This window comes from Bubalus bubalis, chromosome 1 (assembly GCF_019923935.1).
Source record: "Bubalus bubalis isolate 160015118507 breed Murrah chromosome 1, NDDB_SH_1, whole genome shotgun sequence".
Lineage (NCBI taxonomy): Eukaryota > Metazoa > Chordata > Mammalia > Artiodactyla > Bovidae > Bubalus > Bubalus bubalis.
This window is the reverse complement of record NC_059157.1, coordinates 65,920,880-65,939,056: the sequence shown is the minus strand read 5'-3', so window position 1 is coordinate 65,939,056 and position 18,177 is coordinate 65,920,880.

Sequence of the window (18,177 nt, the reverse complement as noted above, 5' to 3'; positions counted from 1 at the left end):
AATCCGCCACAGGTATACATGTGTTCCCCATCCTGAACCCTCTTCCCTCCTCCCTCCCCATTCCATCCCTCTGGGTCGTCCCAGTGCACCAGCCCCAAGCATCCAGTATCGTGCATCGAACCTGGACTGGCGGAAAAGGCATCTTTTCCACAAGCACTCAGTTTAGCATCTGACCTACATTTAATATTAAACTCGTATGATGTTCTGGACATTTTGTTCGTGTAGGGTATGAATGATTTCAAATCAATAACTATATACAAGTTAGTATTAATGTTTATCATTTTGTGTCTATTGTTAGATTTTTTAGGATCTGACCCGTATCTCTCTGCGTTGTCTCTCTCTTTTTTGTTCTGGTTCTTAAGAGAAACCTTAGCCATTATGCATGGCTTTCTGGCCATAACAACATGGCTTAGAATGCTTCTTTAACAAGCAGTCCATTACCACATATTTCAAATAGATTGTTCTTTTCCAACTTATAAGTCTTTCATAATAGAATTTTTGTTAATGTTCCAGACTAGACAGCTCCAGATTGCTCTCCTCCAACTGAAACTCTGTTTCACTTAAGTCCATTTTCTATGTTGGCTCTCTCTCTTTTATTTTTCACACTTTACTCATCTTCTCTTCTTGAATTATGTTGGCAAATCTTTGGAATCATAAAATTAGAGTTTTAGTCTTGGCATGAACCCGAGGCCCACTAACGTCATAATTGCTCATATTAAAGAGAAAATTTAGAAAATGTCCTTGCCTTTTGGGAAAAAAAAAAACTAGATGCCTTATTAAAGAATCAACTTATTGTCTTGGCATTTGTGGTGTACAGTTCTTCATATTTATCTTTCTGTCCATGGACCCTGGCACACACGAGAGGGGTCAATGAATGCCTGTTGAAATAACTATGAATCTTTATGTCATAGTTTGAAGATATTTTTAATACAAGATGAGTTAAATTTTAAACTTCCCAAATACAGATTTGCTAATAGTGTGTATTTTCTGACCTTGAACAGGAGTTTGAATATTTTATAAGTATACCTTGATAATTCTTCATCAAGCTTCTATTGCTCTAGGGGAAATAATCAGGGCCTTATATTTCTGTTTGCCCTCAGACCATTTCTTGACAATTAGTATTAGAGTTGATATTTCCATGATTTTTATATTTGAAGATACAAGCTTGTTTGGTGAGTATGATTCTTTTTAAGAACTCCTAGTGGTTCGCTACATATGGAAATGTGGCAAGCCATTTTGGAAGTAGAATTTCAAGAAATATTATGCTAAGAATATAAGATACACACCAAAATCACACACATTAAAACATACTTAAGAAGAATAATGAAACTTTTTCATGTTGACATATCTTCTCACTGTACTCCCATCACGACCTTGTACCATCTCTCTCATCAAAATCCAATTTATCCCTGTGGGTTTTTCTGTTTTGCTTTGTTTTCAGTCACTAATGAGAATAATATCAGCTATTTGGCTGTCCACTTGAATTACTCAGATTAGTATTGAACCAGAGTTGTTTCTGACCACTAGGCACAGCAAGCATTCTAAATGATGGACTTGTAACAGATTGAATCAAAAGTGTGGGAAGGGAGAAGGAATTATCTGGACAAGCTGATCAATGGGAATAGATGTAAAACAGAAATGGGACCATGCTGCTTTCCACTTGTGAGTTGAGAAAAAAGAATGTTGGTGGTTTCTATGCATAATTGGAGACATTAAAAGTACAGATGTGCACCTCTTACCTCATTTTTGTTATGTTAGATATTTCATGTCTTTTTTCCCTACTAGTGAAAAGTGAAGTGAAAGTCATTCAGTTGTGTCCGACTCTTTGCCACCCCAAGGACTACACAGTCCATGGAATTCTCCAGGCAAGAATACTGGAGTGGGTAGCCTTTCCCTCTTCCAGGGCATCTTCCCAACCCAGGAATTGAACCCAGGTTTCCCACATTGCAGGCAGATTCTTTACCAGCTGAGCTACAAGGGAAGCCCAAGAATATTGGAGTGGTAGCCTATCCCTTCTCCAGCAGATCTTCCCAACCCAGGAATTGAACCAGGATCTCCTGCATTGCAGGCTAAACAAAAACTCACTGACTATTTTAGGTTGAACCTCAAAAATGATCTGCACCTCACTTGGGCTTAAGTTTTCCAGGGTTCTGTTGTATTTGTTCAGAAAACTTACTTGATCACTTTACCCAGAGGTGATAAAGCCCTCAAAGCTTAACTCTCACAAATTCAAGTTTATGAGACTTTTGGAGAGAAAAAAGCAAACTACCATGGATACATAGACACATATATTTTGTTTGCTGGTCAAAAAATTTTCTTCTCAGTATAATGGACAATTTAGGAGACCATATTAATGTTTATATACTGCTTATAAATTATAAAATCAAAATAAATAGTGTACATTAACCCTAAAGACTATAGCAGATAATTATCACTTGAAGCTCCAGTCAAGTGCTGGAGTTCTTGACTTGGTTTGGGAGGGGATTCCTTCAAATGGACTCTGTTATCATGTCCTTTTTTATTATTCATGAAGATCATCACTATTTACAAGCAAAATCATAGAAATGCTAATGTAACTCAAAAATCAACAAAAATGACCTTAAAAAGTAAAGCTCCGAAGAACAAACCATTCACCAACAAATCGAAGCCTTTCACTGGCATAGTTGTATATTTTGATCCTTTTTGTCGGCTTTGGTTTAAATAAGTATCAGTTTACCTAACAAAGTTTCATGTACAAAATAAAGTTGGATTAGATGATCTGTAATACTGTTGCCTAAGTTAGACATTTATAATTTCACAAATATATGACAGAAGTCTCCAAACAACTATACTATTTTGTGTCCTTTCTGAATTTTGGAAAGTAGACTTTCTGAAAAAATTTTTTTTTAATCAGCAAAAATGAGTCAAAGGCCTCTTAACATAAGCATTATACTCAGCAAAGAGTGATTATGAGTGTACAGACATCACTCTAACCTTAAGCAGCTTTTAAGTAGTAAAAAAGCAATTTTGCTAGGTAAAAAGCACTTAGAAACAAAAAGAAAACTAAAAACTCTAAGTTGATTCTAAGTGCTCAAGATTGAAGAGCAAGAAGGATATAAATGATACTGTTTTCAGACGCCAGGAAAGATTTAGGCTTTTCTTTATGTGACCTGGAGCACTGAGAGAAGGCTTTTGGATTAACTGTGTTTTGAGAATGGTTCTAAAAGAAAGTTAGAGGTAGAAAAGCCAACAACCATAACAACAAAATTTCAGCAAACTCTATTTCTACTCCCAATATCAGGGCTGTGGGAAACCACACATTTTACATGGAGAAAATGGACCCATTAATGATTGCCCCTGGGCATCATAGAGGTGATCTATGATCACAAAGAAGATTAATATCCATTGTATATTTCTTTTCTGGCTGGACTTAATCATTGGTTTGATGATCCAAATCAAACTATGTGTCCCAATGAATAATTATGTAGGTATGATCATTCATGTAGGTAGGCATGAAAATGGTGGAGACAATTTTGCATTTGTGGGTGACTGGATATGTGTAGGAACACTTTTTTTTCACTTCTTGCATAAATCTGTATATATCTGCCAAAACCTTTTAGGTGTTTTCAGACTGTGTTGGAATGTTACATGCTCAGAATGATGGAGAAACATGTATAATATGCCATAAGAAGTAATAATGTGTATGAAACACACTTGATTTCCCACTTACCCACTTCTGAACTCTGGCTCCTTTCCAGTTTTCCCTGTCTCAATAAATGGCACTAACGTGTACCAAGAACCTCAAGTGTAAAACTGAAGTATGATCTTGGCTTTCTCTCTTTTTCTGAGACCTGCATCTTTTCCATTAGCAAGTCCTGCCAACTTGATTTCTAAGTCTGTTTCTACACAACTGCTCCCCTCTGTGTCTAAGACCTCCACTCGTCCTGGAGCCACTGGTATTTCTTTTGGAGGCTGTCACAATACTCTCTATTTCTGTTTTCATTCTTTTCTCCCTAGAGTTAACTTTTTAGATGAGAGTCAAGGTAATTTTTCAAAGACTTTCAAAGGCTTCTCAGAAAAAAAAAAAAAAAAAAGTATCAAATCCCATCTCCTTGAACCTGCATTAGGAGACCTCTCCCTATATGCTGACTTCATCTACCACTCTCATCCTGTCCTAGTAATGCTGGCCTTCATGGAATTCCTCTAACATGTCATGATCCTTCACACGATCATCAGATGACTACATTCAGACCACTTCTAAACTATAACTTCCTCAGACACACCTTCTCTGACCTCCCAACCACTGTTTAAAACTCATTACTCTCTACTTCCTTACCCTAACTTTTTTTATGACATTCAGTTCAGTTCAGTTCAGTCGCTCAGTCGTGTCTGACTCTTTGTGACCCCATGGACTGCAGCGTGCCAGGCTTCCCTGTCCATCACCAATGCCCAGAGCTTACTCAAACTCATGTCCATCAATTTGGTGATGCCATCCAACCATCTCATCCTCTGTTGTCCCTTTCTCCTCCCACTTTCAATCTTTCCCAGTATCAGGGTCTTTCCCAGTGAGTTAGTTCTTTGCATCAGGTGGCCAAAGCATTGGAGTTTCAATTTCAACATCAGTCCTTCCAATGAATATTCAGGACTGATTTCCTTTAGGATGAACTGGTTGGATATCCTTGTAGTCCAGGGGACTCTCAAAAGTCTACTCCAACACCACAGTTCAAAAACATCAATTCTTCAGTGCTCAGCTTTCTTTATAGTCCAACTCACATCCATACATGACTACTGGAAAAACCATAGCTTTGACTAGACAGACCTCTGTTGGCAAAGTAATATCTCTGCTTTTTAATATGCTATCTAGGTTGGTCATAGCTTTTCTTCTGAAGAGCAAGTGTATTTTTAATTTCATGGCTGCAGTCACCATCTGCAGTGATTTTGGAGCCCCCCAAAATAAAGTCGCTCACTGTTTCCATTGTTTACCCATCCATTTGCCATGAAGTGAAGGGACTGGATGCCATGATCTTAATTTTCTGAATGTTGAGTTTTAAGCCAACTTTTTCACTCTCCTCTTTCACTTTCATCAAGAGGCTCTTTAGTTCTTCTTTGCTTTCTGCCATAAGGGTGGTGTCATCTGCGTATCTGAGGTTATTGATACTTCTCCTGGGAATCTTGATTCCAGCTCATGCTTCATCCAGCCCAGCATTTCACATGATGTACGCTGCATGTAAGTTAAATAAGCAGGGTGACAATATACAGCCTTGACGTACTTCTTTGCCACCTTGGAACCATTATGACATTAGTACTTGCCAATACCTAGACTCATGTTCTATGTTTGATTATTGTTTTTTTCCTCCATGTAAACTGCAGAAAAGCAAAAATGGTCTCTTTATTCATCTCTAGTACCTAGGAGAATTTCAGGCACATAAGGATTATTCTGTTAGTACTTATTGAAAAATGTGTTAAAGAAACTGGAACATAGTTTGGAAGACTATGTAAATGAGAAAATGTTTCGTAGCCAAGAGGACCTGGATTTAAATCTCAGTTTGGAGTCAGGCATACCTTCTGGATTTGGGGATATCATCAAACACCTGAGTTTTCTTTTGAAAAAATGGGAATATCACTACCTATCAGAATAATTTGTAGAGAGGTTTAGAGGTAATGAGCATTAGAAACACTATTGTTGGCTAATATAGATGATACTGATCATTGTAACAGCAATGATGTTGATGATAATTATAAGAATAACATGAAAGTTCCCTGAATTCAGGTCAGAGTACTTCACCAAAAAACAAAAATACCTACCCTTCAGTTATTACCAGGGACTTCTACTGGAAACTTGAATATACACCCTTGAGAAATAGAAAAAGAACCATAGCTTAAAGAGTTTATACTCATATAGGAGAAAACAACAAAAACTACACAGGAAAGAACAATCTCATTTTGGAAAAGAAACTGATCCAATGACCTAATGTATCTTTTTATTATTTCAAGTCGGAGTGTATATGTTTAAATTCATAGAATAATTATGATTATTTTGATCATGATTATACATAGGAATAATTCATAAAAGCAATTCTTCACTGCTTCTATGTTGAAATACCCTTAGATGAAGATTGTACTCCTATCAGGAAAATTGGATTAAAACACACACACACCAAGGATTTCAGTATTGAAAGAATTTTCCATACAATATATTAAAGTTCATTGACTAGATTAATCCCCACTTGCACTTTGTGTGAATTATAAAAAGATACCCTTTCCTCTGTTGCAGGTACCACATGCAGATTTGCTGGTGTAATTGGGCTTGTGCTTATGTTTTGGTGAGCAGAGTATGAGCTGGATTTCAGCCTCACCTTGCTAGGTGGTGTCCCTTCTAGAGAGCACCCAACCAACCACAGGCAGGGCCCTGGTAAATATTAGATAGTGTATATGATGACAAAACAGGATTCTGAATAGGATGAACTGAAGATAAGTCCATGGCTTCAGCTCAGTTATGCTTTCCTTCAACTGGAAGTGTGCAGAATAAATGAGACATATGGTTTGTATAACAGAAAAACTGTTACAACCGTGTCATATTTAATCATAGCTCACTGATTATTGTTAATTCAAATTTTAATAAAGTACTACATTTAATTGTAGTTCACTGATGATTGTTCATTTAAATTCCGAAATATTACTATTGTCCATGTAGCATGTTTGTGAATATTTTAAGTCTCAAAAGATATTTGGGTAAATTTGTGGTAAGGAGGCCAGGGTAGGAAAGGGAGGAGTTGGTCAGGAACTGAACTTGAGTCATCCTTCTGCTTACAGAGCACCTTCAGTGCTAGATTCTATTCTATTGATCTTTGTTGAGCACCCACTTCTCTGATGGAGAATGCAGTTGGCAACAATTTCAGACTATTTGAAAGCAACACATGGGAGCACAGTATCAGTGTGTATATCAGGTTACACTCATATTGATGCCTTAACAAGGAAGGCAGATCAAAGAAAGAAAAGTCTGCATACTAACAGGCAGATCAGAGAAGCTTCATGGGTGAAGCAGTCTTTCCTTTGGAACCCTTCGATGGCAAGACCACTCCGTCATGTTAATGTTACATCCTAGTGGTCCTTTGAACAGCTGAAAAAGCAAAAAATTTCAGCTGAAGGGAATGAACATGAATGAAGGGATGTTGGAAAAACAAAGGCAGAGCCTCTTCAAGGGACAGTAGACAATTCCTTTTGGCAGGAGGGCAGGGAACATACATGGAAAGAAAGGGGATCCCTTGAACTCAATAAGATACAAACAAGTCATGTTGTAGACCAAATTCTATAGGAGTTTTCATTTTTCTGTTTTCCTTTCTTTTTCAAAGTAATATGTTTCCTTGAAGACTTTTGAACATGACCAGATCTATCTATAATTTATAGTGAATGGTTTGTCTTATGTGCGTAGAATGGATCATTTGAGTGAAGGAAAGTGAGGATGGTATTTAGAAGAAAATTAGTTTTTAAAAATTAATCAGTGTTTAACCGTTCTGGGTCTTCTTTGCTGTGCCTTCCCTAGTTACAGAGTGCGGGCTCAATAGTTGTGGTGCATGTGGGATCTTGCTGGAACAGGGAACAAACCAAGGTCCCCTGTATTGGCAGATGGATCCTTAACCACAGGACCACTAGGGAAGTATTAAAAGAAGATTCTTGGGTAAGATCATAGAGAAGCAATAACGACTTCACAGAGATAAGGAAGATCAAGCCTTGGCATGCTATAGGAACTGTTCAGACGAAAGAAAAATGGAGAAGGACGAGTTAAAGAGGACTCTAAAGTTTTATCCCTGAGTTAACAGAAAAATGACTTTGTGATGAACAGATTGAGTAAAGCCAAAAGACATCCTTGAACTCTGGGAATTTATAAAATATATTTCTTCTTAAGAACATGGGCAAGAAGATCTATACTGTAGAACAAGTTTGCCTTTAGATTTATGATGGATTCTTAGCTCCTTTACAATTCTCTAAGACAGTATTCATTTCTGTTTATTCATTAAGTGTCAAGACATACAGTCATCTATTTATTCACATATTCCTGTTTTATTTTATTTCAGATGATTTAAACAGATTTGATTTGCAAATGTAAGTGAACGTGTGTATTTAATCAAGAATGTGTAAAGACATAATACTGAATTAAAGTCCTTTAATGCTGATGTTTAAATATCTGTCTTTTTCAGATATCCTGTATACATATTACCCTTTAACTCTCCCCTGGCAATGATGATTTGCTTTTTTAGCATTTTTTATTTTGTATTGGGGTGTAGCCAATTAACAATGTTGTGATAGTTTCAGGTAAATAGAGAAGGGACTTAGCCATCCATGTACATGTATCCATTCTCCCCCAAACTCTCCTCCCACATGTGCTCCATATAACATTGAGCCGAGTTCTCTGTCCTATATAGTAAGTTCTTGTTGGTTATCCACTTTAAATAAAGCAATTTAACTTTTTAAGAAAAGTTTAAACCTACATGATGGGTTTCCCTGGTGGCTCAGACAGTAAAGAATTTGCCTGTGATGTGGGAGACCTGGGTTTGATCCCCAGATTGGGAATATCCTCTGGAGAAGGGAATGGCTATCTACTTCAGTATTCTTGCCTGGAGAATTCCATGGACAGAGGAGCCTGGTGGGCTATAGTCCATCGGGTTACAGAGGCAGACACAACTGAGAGACTAACACACACACACACCTACATAAATGTTATAGAATAGTACATAGATTTTCCATATATCCTTGACCCTGCTTCCTCTAACATTAATATCTTATATATGTGGAGTTCAATTATCAAAAGCAAGAAACTAACATTTGTATTGATGATTGGTTTTAATGCTATTAGTCTCTCAATAATTTTTATAAAAAAGTAAAATATATTTAGAAATAAGAATATTATAACATATTATTTATATGCTCTGAATGCTATTTTAAACTTTTAACATTGAAAGCCAATGTGATGAACTATATACTGTTAGCCAATAGTTATGAACATAACCTACCATAAATGATCCTAACACTCTAATATGGATACCAGTTACGTGATTTATTTCAGGTTCCAGCAAACAGTTTTGACCTATTGTAGCTGACATGTTGCTATTGTTGGTATTGAGTCGCTAAGGTATTTTTAACACTCTGCAACCCGCCAGGCTCTTCTGTCCGTGGGATTTCCTAGGCAAGTAATCCTGGGTGGGTTGCCATTTTCTTCTCCAGGGGATCTTTTCGACCTAGGGATTGAACCTGTGTCTCCTGCATTTGGAGGCAGGTTCTTTACCACTGAGCCACCAGGGAAACCCCTTTCACTGACATAAATGTTTGCAAATAACAGACGTTTACAAATAAAAATAAAGTTAAAAAAAGAAAAAGAAAACTGCAAGTACTGTTGGATATAAAATGTCAAGTTGAGGAGTGACAGAGAACACCATCAAGGAGATGGTTTAGATAGTGGAAACACATCAGTGGGCAATTAAGGATTTATGGAAATTATGCAACAGTATTAAGGGCATTATTCATATCTCTGGAGCCTAGGAGGAGTGGCCAGCAATTTGCAGGGGGAAGGAAATGAGATTTATGTTTGGTGAGGACTTTTATATTCCTCTAGTAGAATTTTATGAGGGGCTGACTTTTTGGCCTGGAATCAACCTTCTCCAGTAGAAATATTTCCAGCCTTATTTCAGCACCCACCCTTGTTAAATACCCTCACCTACCCAATTGCTCAAGCCCAAAACCCAAAAGTCACCCTGTACTTCTCTTTTTATAATTCCCTAAGTCTGATTCATAAATGAGTGCTATTACTTCTACCTCATAAATGTGTCTTTAAACCATCTCATTCTGTTCATCTCATCTGCTACCACCCCAGAATGTGGCTCTGTCCTCTCATACCAGAAGTATTGCAATAGCACCCCGACTGTTCTTGGAATTTATCCTTATCCCTCTCTAACCTCTTCTCCATAATCAAGCTGGATTTGTATTTTTAAATCATAAATCTCATTATGTCAGTCTTTCCTTAAGATTTTCAAAGTCTTTCCATTGCACACAGATTGAAAGACCTAAAACACATCCAGAAATGGAATACTATTCAATGCTAAAATGAAACGAGCTATCAAGTCATGAAAAGATATGGAGGGACCTTAAATGTATATTACTAAGTGGAAGAAGCCAATCTACAAAGGTTATATGCTGTATGATTTCCACTTCATGGTGTTCTGGAGAATGTTAAGATAAAGAAACAGAAAAAAAAATCGTTGCTAGAGGCTAGGTGTAAACAGATGGAGCACAGAGGATTTTGGAGTAGTAAAACTCTTCTGTATTTTGATATTATGGTATATAAAATAATATGTTGTTGTTGTTTAGTCACTAAGTCGTGTCCAACTCTTTTGTGACCCCATGGAATGTAGCCCAGCAGTGTCCTCTGTCCATAATATTTCACAGGCAAGGATACTGGAGTGGGTTTCCATTTTCTTCTCCAGGGGAATTTCTCAACTCAAGGATCAAACCAGCATCTCTTGCATTGGCAGGTGGATTCTTTACTACTGAACCACCTTTATGTTACATACTGTAGTATCACACAGTGTCAGGGCTTCCCTGGTGGCTCAGTCCGTAGAGATTCCGCCTGCAGTGTGGGAGACTGGGATTGAACTCTAGATTGGGAAGATCCCCTGGAGAAGGGAATGGCAACCCACTCCAGTATTCTTGCCTGGAGAATCCCCATGGACAGAGAAGCTTGGTGGGCTACAGTCCATGGGGTCACAGAGATTTGGACATGACTAAGCGACTAAGCACAGCACAGTATCACACATATACTATATATATCATATGTATCATATAATTTTAGTGGTGGATAAATATTGTTATATGTTCGTACGAAGCCACAGAATGCTCAACACAAAGAGTGAATCTTAACGAACTTCCAGAAAATAATCAGTCAGTGTAGGTCCATCAATTGTAAAAAGTGTACCACTCTGGTGAGTGAGGTTGATAATGAGGGAAGTATGAAAGTGGGGGCAGACATATTGAGAAACCTCTGTACCCTCCACTCAAGTTTTCTGTGAATCTATAACTGCTCTAGTAGATTAAGTATTTTTTTTTAATGTCCTAAAGGCATTGCTGCTGTCTATGGGGTCGCACAGAGTCAGACACGACTGAAGCGACTTAGCAGCAGCAAAGGCATTGCATCAATTGTCTGCTGCCTATCCATCTAAACTCATCCCTCCTTTTGCCCAGAAGAGATCTGCTGTAGGTAAGATGTCCAGGGCCCAGGAAGCAAAAGGGAGAACCTTCTCTTCTTCCCCACCTAGGGCTTACATTGCTCCTTCAGCATCTTTCTAAAGGCAGGTTCTAAAACACAGTAACAAAGTTGCAGTCGGGAAGAAAACAAGCATCAAAAAGTTCTCATTTGACTGCTATGGTTTTAAAGGGACTTCCTACTCTCTAAGATGGGTAGTTGTCTTAAGCTCTTAGGGTGCTTTTAGTTGCACATAGAGGTCTCCACTGTGGCCATTCAATTGCACTTCCTGTGCGTGGACTAACATATTTTTCTCTCTTAGCTGTGCCAATGTCAGCTTGCATTTTTGGGGGAACTTTTCCCCAAACACAAACTCTCTCATGGCTTCCAACATCCTTCCAGGTGCTTCTCTAGGCAGCTGTTCTTCATTCTCATGCATTTTTTGCAAGAATAAACTCTGGAAAGTCAAGCACATGTCAACATTGTAGGAAGCTCTCCTTTAATCGGACACTAAAGCAACTAGATCATCCACGTGTGGCATTTATATTGTCCAGGCAGGAGTCAAAGACAATTGAGCTCTGTCTCCCAACTTCAAGTTGGAACTCTCCAAGTGTTCCTACGGAAACTCCATCACTAAAGTTGACTGGAGGAGTAGACACAATGCTCCTGAAAGAAATCTTCAGAAAACCCTGTCACAACTCCAAGCCTTTTCTGTGTGCAACGAGTCACCTACTTTGATATTCTGTAAGGAGGTCTGTCTCACAACTCGCTTTGTAATCTACAATCTCATATGTAGTTACCCCAGTAAAAATCTTTTAACAGAGTGCACTGATAGTTATATAAAATAGATAAGATCTTCTATAAAGTGACAAGTCTAACTCTCTGGTTTTTAATTTGTCAAACTGGTTATTTAATAGGCATTTTAGTATGTAAAGAGAAGTATAGATGACTCTTATAAAAAAAGTTTTTAATGGAAACCAAAATAACTGAATGAATTTATAAAACTGCACTCGACATTAAGTGAAAAATTCTACAATTAAGTGTATTAAGTGTTCCTCGTGGCCTTAGTTTCATTTTTTACATGGTTAAATATAAATCTCCAGGAAGGGATGAATCTAGTTATTATTCTTTTAAGAGGTGAAAGATATTTGTTTGGTGAGAAATTCACTAAAGGGAAGCTCCAATTAAAGATGTCAACTACAGCACTTCCATGGTAATTTTAAAGCATGTTACTATTAATCATGTATTTTAATATCTAGAATTTATAGTCCTGTAATCATTTGTCTTTAAGGGGCAGAAAAAGTACAATAAAACTTGTGGTTAAGTATCTCAGTAAGCAGAAACACCTTGTAATTTAGCTTAATAGTAGTGTTTTATTAATTTCAAAGTTGTGATTTTGGCCATAGATTACTAATATTGATTCCAACTGCTTCTCTAATCTTTGGAGCTCCTCTTGGTTTTAATGAACATATTTTATCTTGATCCAATAGATCTACCAGTTAAAAATTCTTAAAACTGAAATGATATTTTAATTCAAAATTCTTGGTTATTGATCAGTAGAAAATAGTATCGTACTTATTTGTAATATCAAAAGTAATATGTGTTTATTCATCAGTTGTTAATAAACTTAAAATACCTGATTAAATCTTTTCAATGTGTTGTGATGCCCTTAAACTTTTCAACTGAATATTTAAATAGCTGATACAGTTAAATATAAAATAATCTCATTGGTAAATTATTTTACCATGTGACTGGTCAAAGGATGTATAGGATGCAGCCATTCTTGGTAGAAAATGTTACCTATTTTGGCTTCTAGGAGCAAGTACCTCACCTGAGAGCTGAAGTAACCCACATAAGCATTTACTTTTAGGCAGATACTTGTTTAATTAGCTCCAGGGAACAAAAACCATAAACTAATATCCCAAGTGTGCTGTTTTTCAATTAAGAAGATTTAGGAAGCCTGAATTATTCCCCAGATGATACAGGATTATGTTTTATATTGTTAACAACCACTGCTTAATATATTAAGTCATACTTGATGGTCCCAGAATTTACAGATGTTAAAAAGTTTTCGTATCTATCATCTCATTCCTGAGAGATTCTATCTCAGGAGGCTCCCGCTACCCTGGGAATAAGATCCAAATTCCTCCCCGCAGGCCTTTTATAACATCCTTGAGTGATGAGTTCCTGCTCCTGCATCCCAGCTGGAGTCCGTCCTCCTCTGACCTCTGGCTGTTTCTAGCAGCCCTGATCTCCATATATTGCTTCCAATATGCTGGGTGTCTTCCTGCCTTGGGTCCCTCACATTCTAGTGGGGAAACCAAATGCTGTTCTTTCCATGGCTTGGTCATTCTCATTTTTTAAATCTCATTTCACCCTTTGCCTCTGGAGACCTTTCCCCTTGACCTTTCCCAACTACCTTCTCTATGTAGAAGGGCTTCCCAGGTGACTTAGTGCTAAAGAATCTGCCTGCCAAGGCATGAGACACAGGACATGGGGTTTGATCCCTGAATTGGGAAGAGTCCCTGGGGTAGGAAGTGAAAACCCATTCCAGTATTCTTGTCTGGGAAATCCTGAACTCTCTCCTCCTTTTCAATCTCCTTATTCTACATCATAGCACATAATCACTTTTTAGAAATTTGTAATTACATATTTAGCATCCAGAACATTGCTGAATAAATATGCAACAAATATTTGTTGAATGGACAATGTCCTCAAAACCTAGGAAGGCAGAAGGGCAATTAAAACATGTTAGTTGGCTGAATTAGTGGCTTTAAGACTTGATATAAAATATTGTCAGTATCTATTTCACTTTATAAATTATGTCAGAAATGATTGTTTTGACAACAGACTTCTATTAAATGATCCACAACCCCAAAGAACAGTTGCCAGTTTATTGCAAGTTTTCAAGGCTTGTCATATTAATCTTTTAAATTATATATAACATTTTTTGGTCAGGAGCTTCCCTGGTGTCTCAGACAGTAAAACGTCTGCCTGAAATTCAGGACCCAGGTTTGATCCCTGGGTTGAGAAGATCCTCTGGAGGAGGGCATGGCAACCCACTCCAGTATTCTTGCCTGGAAAATCCCATGGACAGAGGAGCCTGGTTAGTCGCAGTCCATGGGGTCACAAATAGTAGGACATGAGTGAACGATTAATATTTTATTTTCATTTTTTTGGTCTGAATGGAAGAAATAACACTTTATACAAATACTGTCATGTTCAAAAATTTTTTATCAACTTTTAAAAGTAAAATATAGGTGGAAATGTCAGGTTTTTTTTTTTTTCCATTTTAAAAACAGTGATTCATTGTCAAATACATACAACTGAGGTATCGTGGCTTTTGATAGCAAAGACTATAATACTCCAAATATCTCAATTTTATTTTTCAAACTAGGTAGAATTTGAGAAGCGTGAGCCAGGGCACTGGGCACCTAGAAACAGATTAGAACTTGAGACTTTACTCTGAGAAATCTTATTGGCTGAGACATTTTCTGCTAACGTCAGAATGATACATATTTGCTTTGATTAGAGAACAGTATATGGCACCCCACTCCAGTACTCTTGCCTGGAAAATTCCATGGACAGAGGAACCTGGTAGGCTGCAGTCCATGGGGTGGCTAAGAGTCGGACACGACTGAGCGACTTCACTTTCACTTTTCACTTTCATGCATTGCAGAAGGAAATGGCAACCCACTCCAGTGTTCTTGCCTGGAGAATCCCAGGGACAAGGGAGCCTGCTGGGCTGCCGTCTATGGGGTCGCACAGAGTCGGACACGATTGAAACGACTTAGCAGCAGCAGCAGCACAGCTAATAGACTGCATTGCATCTAGAGTCCAGATCAATAATGAAAGCATATAAAATTTTCACTGCCCACTTAAGAAATATTATATTTTTCTATAATATGATAAATTTATCAGTTTTAGTTCATAATTTTTTTTTTCAAATTGTGATTCAGGCAGTGAAAAGGTAACGGTAAATTATATTACTTAGATTTCTATAAAATCTCTTCAATAAAGAAAGTATCATTGGACATAGAAAAGCTGAACTTCCATGGACAAATTTTAATGTAAAAAAGGAAAAATTAAATTACACATTTTAGCCTTATTTGTTTTTCAAATGTTGAAGAAAAATAAAGAAACTAAGAAAATATAGTTAGTGATTCTGATCTTCCTTTAGGAAACCCTGCATTTCAGACAAACTTGGATAGAAAGTGAAAGATGAACCCATTTGTGAATTGAATATGAAACTTAAAACATTAAACTTGAATTGAATATGAAACTTAAAATTTTAAATACTATTTTAGGGATGAGAGTTTAAAAGCCATAGTTTTTAGGAACTCCCTGTGTGATTTCTTAGGAACATTTGAAAATAACATGTGAATTAAAATCAAAGCTAATAAGCATATGCAGATCAACCCACAGGTGTTTTTAATTTGTTTGCATGCATTTATTTATTTATTTTTAAATTATGGGAGTATAGTTGCTTTCCAATGTTGTGTTATTTTCTACTGTACAGCAAGGTGAATCGACTGTGTGTTTTGTGTGTGTATGTTTGTATGTGTTCAGTTGCTCATTCATGGCCCCATGGACTTCAGACCACCAGGCTCCTCTGCCCATAGAATTTTCCAGACAAGAATACTGGAGTGGGTTGCCATTTCCTCCTCCAGGAAATCTTCTCGACCCAGGGATCTAACCCATGTTCCTTGTGTCTCCTGCATTGGCAGGTGGATTCTTTACCACTAGCATCACCTGGGAATTAGCTATATGTATACATATATTCCCTCTTTTTTGGATTTCCTTCCCGTTTAGGTCACCACAGAGCACCAACTAGAGTTCTCTGTGCTATACAGCAGTTTCTCGTTGGTTATGTATTTTATACATATCATCAATAGTGCACATAGGACTTACCTGCATTTAAACATAAAGTAATTCTTTTCTTCTTTTTGTGTTTTAGCCCACTTACTTGAAATGTCTTTTCTAGTTTTTAAGACATTGTATTATGAATGGCTCAAGCTAACCTTCACTCTAAAATGAATCTGTGTGCCCTAGTCCCTTCTGATGTCTTTCTTCTGAATTGCTATCAGAAAGCCTTAGTCTACCTAACTTTTCCCTTCTTGTTTTGAATTTACTCCAAGTTCATGTGAGCCCAGAGCATGAATTTTGCAAATCATCTTTGGCTGTGGTTCCTGCTCAGTCTGAAAAAGGTAGTCTAGCAAGCAGATAAGAAAGAACAGGAATAGAATTAGATGCTTTCAGTTGTGAAGGCCATAAAGCACAAGAAAGCACAACTCAACAGTAAGCCCACTCAAGGCTCTTATGATGATCAGAAATTGAGTTCTGTGTTGAAGAAGAATGTTTCCTAGGTAGTGGCAGTCTGTCTAGCGACTATAACCTTGGGTTCATTGGCCTAAACTTGTTTATGAAAGAAATATAGCACAAATTATCTCCCTTTCTGGTCAGAAATATTTTATTGTTGTTGCTGTTTTTGTTCAGTTGCTCAGTCATATATGACTCTTTGTGACCCCTTGGACAGAAATGTGTAGGACCCCTTAAAACATACAAGAGTATCTTCATATCTCAGATTTTATTTACAGACTGTGTTTGAGGAAAGCCCAGGTCTAGGAACTACTTTCTATCATTAGAAAGGGAATTTTATTAACAATAGTGACAAAATAAACATCACTGACTACTGACAGAGGAGCATGTCCTCATAATATTTTGCAGAAAGAAAATTATTGAAACAAATTTGAGCTATATTCAAACAAAATTTGAGCTGTATTTTTTTAAGTGGAGAAAGCTTTCCCAAAGTCCAGAATTTCAGGGTCATGTGATTTGCATAAATGACATAGTGTTTTGATTAAAAAAAAAATTATTTGATTTAAATTTGAGTTATCCCTTTTATATGAAATGTACAGAATATATTTGAATAAAAAATATATTTTAAAAATTATATCTGAGACAATTGTAAATAGTGCCCTTCTTGAAGGCTTTCATTTATTCTATGTTTGAGGAAATTGGGAGATATGTAAATTGCAATGCTTGAAATCGATGTGTAAAAGGAAACTATACTCATTTATAAAATAAAGGAAAGATAATTTATTCAACTAACATTAATGTTGCTTATCTTGTGCTTTCAAATAATTTATGAAAGTAAAGATTATTTTAGTTTTGATATTTAAAAATGATTGACATGATGGTTCTGTTATGTGTAAATGGATTGCACAATGGACATATTTCTTTTGTTTACTGAGCTATGCTTTATGCAAGAGAACGCCTAAAAGCAAATATTTTGATAATTTTGAGGATATGATAAAGTTTATAAGAATTAAGTCTTTTTTTTTGAGGTATGAGAGGAACCAATTGTAATAAGGATCTCATATATGAATTTCAAAGTAGAATTTTTATTGTGCATATTTTTGGGGGAATATTAAAGTGGTTATATAATAATTTTTGCTCATATTGGAGTCAGTGAGAGAGTATTGCTCTTGTAAGGTTTTTCATTGTTTAAAAAGAATGATATTTTAATGCAACTTTGACAAAGACTATACTATTAATCTTTCTTGGATCCTGTGTTGCAATATCAGTTTAAGTATGTTTGCTTTAAATGACCATGTACACTAATTAGAAAGAAAACAATTCACCAGGAGCTATATCAAATACAGCCTGCAGATGGTATGAGCTTTTTTCAAGGATCCATATTGTCCTTGGACTTGGCTGTTGTATTATACTTTAAATGGAATTGATTGTGTGGTTGTAATGAAAGTAACAGATTGATTTCTATCCAGTGTTGCAAAGAATAAATAGAAAAATGTTCCTGTCTTGACCTGCATTCATAACCGATGGGATTTGCTGGCTTTGGACCCAATCCTTAATGAGATAAGATGCAAATGTAATAAACCTGGCTTCAAAGTTTGAGAATCTTTTCAATGCTCATCAAAGATGTTTCTTTTTGCATTTAGATG